We start from the raw sequence: 2,901 nt of genomic DNA on the forward strand, positions 1-2,901 counted from the left end.
CAGCTTTCTTTATGGTCCAACTCTCACATACATACATGACTACTGGAAAAACCATAGCCTTGACTAGATGGACCTTTGTTGGCAAAGTAATGTCTCTGCTTTTTAACATGCTGTCTAGGTTGGTCATAACTTTTCTTCCAAGGAGTAAGCATCTTTTAATTTCGTGGCTGCAGTCACCATCTGCAGTGATTTTGGAGCCCCCCAAAATAAATTCTCTCACTGTTTCCACTGTTTCCCCATCTATTTTCCATGAAGTGATGGGACTGGATGCCATGATCTTTGTTTTCTGAATGTTGAGCATTAAGCCAACTTTTTCACTCTCCTCTTTCACTTTCATCAAGAGGCTCTTTAGTTCTTCTTCACTTTCTGCCATAAGGGTGGTGTCATCTGCATATCTGAGGTTATTGATATTTCTTCCAGTAATCTTGATTCCAACCTGTGCTTCATCCTGCCCTGTGTTTCTCATGATGTACTCTGCATAGAAGTTAAATAAGCACAGTGATAATATACAGCCTTGACATACTCCTTTTCCTATTTGGAACCAGTCTGTTGTTCCATGTCCAGTTCTAACTATTGCTTCCTGACCTGCATACAGATTTATCAAGAAGCAGGTCAGGTGGTCTGATATTCCCATCTCTTTCAGAATTTTCCACAGTCACCCTGCTTATTTAACATACATGCAGAAGAGTATATCGTGTGAAATGCCAGGCTGGATAAAGCACAAGTTGGATTCAAGATTGCTGGGAGAAATATCAATAACCTCAGATATTCAGGTGACACCACCCTTATGGCAGAAACTGAAGAGGAACTAAAGAGCTTCTTGATGAAAGTGAAAGAGGAGAGTGAAAAAGCTGGCTTAAAACTCAACATTCAAAAAGCAAAGATCCCATCACTTCATGGCAAATAGATTGGGAAACTATGGAACAGAAACTGAGAAACAGAATTATCTCTAAAGAGAATACTCTTAATTTTGGATGTCGATGACTCTTTGATTGATTTTGTACTTTTTGAATGAATTTGTCATTTTGGAACCTAGGGAAGCCTACCTGCAAGAGGAATTAATCTTGTTGCATATAATACTTCAGTGTAAATATTTGAATTCTCATTTTTGAGTGCGTATCCAGTAATACCCTTAAAGTAGATTCTTTGTGAGCACTTTACACTTGCACGGTCCTCTGGTTGCTGTCCACGGGGTACCACTGAGATCAACTGTAGTGGGGCTAAATGACCGAAGACGCTCTGGGTAGAGGATTTTTATTACCTTCTAGGAGGGGGCTCTTCCCTGTGGGCTTAGCTGCTTGCACAAATGAAATGGTAAACGTGAAAAGCCTTTTTATAAAAGAACAGCTTTCTACATCTGTGTGATCTACTACAGGCTGCAGCTGTGTGAACACCCTGTAATGCAATATCCTAGGCAGTACTTTCAAGTCTTTTTTTCTTTTCTTTCTTTTTTAGAATTTATGTATTTATTTGTTTTTTGCTGTGCTGGGTTTTCACTGCGGCCAGCAGGGGCTTCTCACTGCGGTTACTTCTCTTGTTGTGGTGCACAAGCTTAGTTGCTCCATGGCATGTGGAATCCTCCCGAAGCAGGGATCGAACCCATGTCCCCTGCATTGGCAGGGAGAGTCTTAACCATCGGACCACCAGGGAGGTCCCTACCTTCATGTCTTGCATGGGCATTAGTTGGCCAGTGATTCCTTTTCCTGAACGGAGTACTTGCTAGCAAGCCCAGCATCTGTAGAAGGCGGTGGAGGAATGGAGAGTCCTATACCCCAGGTTCTCCGTGGTAAGACAAGCCCCTACCAACAAGCTGGAGTCTGGGTTTGCCTGGATAAGCCCTGGCCATGCTGCAGTAAGCCAGGTTGTGTTTTGGTGTCTGGCACCCTCCAGAGATGATACAAATTCCTCTCTTTCATGAGGTGGTTCCTCTTTGTGTTAGTCTTGGGTTGCCATAACAAAGCACTATAGACTGCTTGACTTAAACAACAGACATTTATTTCCTCACAGTTCTGGAGTCCAGGAAGTCTCAGATCAAAGTGCTGGTCAGTTAGGTTCCCGGTGAGTTCTCTCTGCCTGGCTTGTGGATGACTGTCTTCTCTCTGTGTCCTCAAATGGCCCTTTCTCTGTGATCAAAGGAAGAGAGAGAGAAAGTGAGATAGGGCTTCCTCCTTTTCCAGTCCGTCTGGGTTAGGGCCCCATCCTTATGGCTTTATTTAAACCTAGTTACTTCCTAAAGAACTTATCTCAAGATACAGTCACATTGAGGGTTATGAGTTCCTTTGAGTTGCTATGGAAACTATGGTGTCTTGGTCTGTTTGGTCTGCCCAAACAAAATGCCATTAGCTTGGGAGGCTTAAACAACAGAGCTTCAACATCTCACCATTCTAGAGGTTGGAGGTCTAAGATCAGAGTGCCGGCAGGGTTGGGTTCAAATGAGGGCTCTCTTCCTGGCTTGCAGATGGCTGCCTTCTCTGTGTCCTCACATGGCCAGAGAGAGAGGAAGCAAGCCATCTAGTGTCTAATCCCAACATGGGGGCCACACCCTTATGACCTCCCAAGGCCTCATTTCTGAATATTATCACATTGCAGGTTAAGACTTTCGAATTTTCTGGGGATACAAACATTCAGTCCAAAGCTGATAAAGTAGCAAATGATCAAGGACTTGCAGAATCTGGACTCTGAGATGTCAGGTCAGAGAGAAGAATAAGACACTGTCCTGACTCCTTAGTCAGGAGGTAAATGCCTGGATACTATCAGGATATTGCATTGACCAGATGACATCAGGGCATGCTTGTATTGGTCAAAATCTGCCTGGGAGAAGTGTGTCTACTTGTCCCATTTCTAGATCTTGTGGAATTGTTGTCCCCAGGAGGTCTAATCTCACACAAATCAAGTGTGCCA

This window comes from Bos indicus, chromosome 4, assembly GCF_029378745.1.
Source record: "Bos indicus isolate NIAB-ARS_2022 breed Sahiwal x Tharparkar chromosome 4, NIAB-ARS_B.indTharparkar_mat_pri_1.0, whole genome shotgun sequence".
Lineage (NCBI taxonomy): Eukaryota > Metazoa > Chordata > Mammalia > Artiodactyla > Bovidae > Bos > Bos indicus.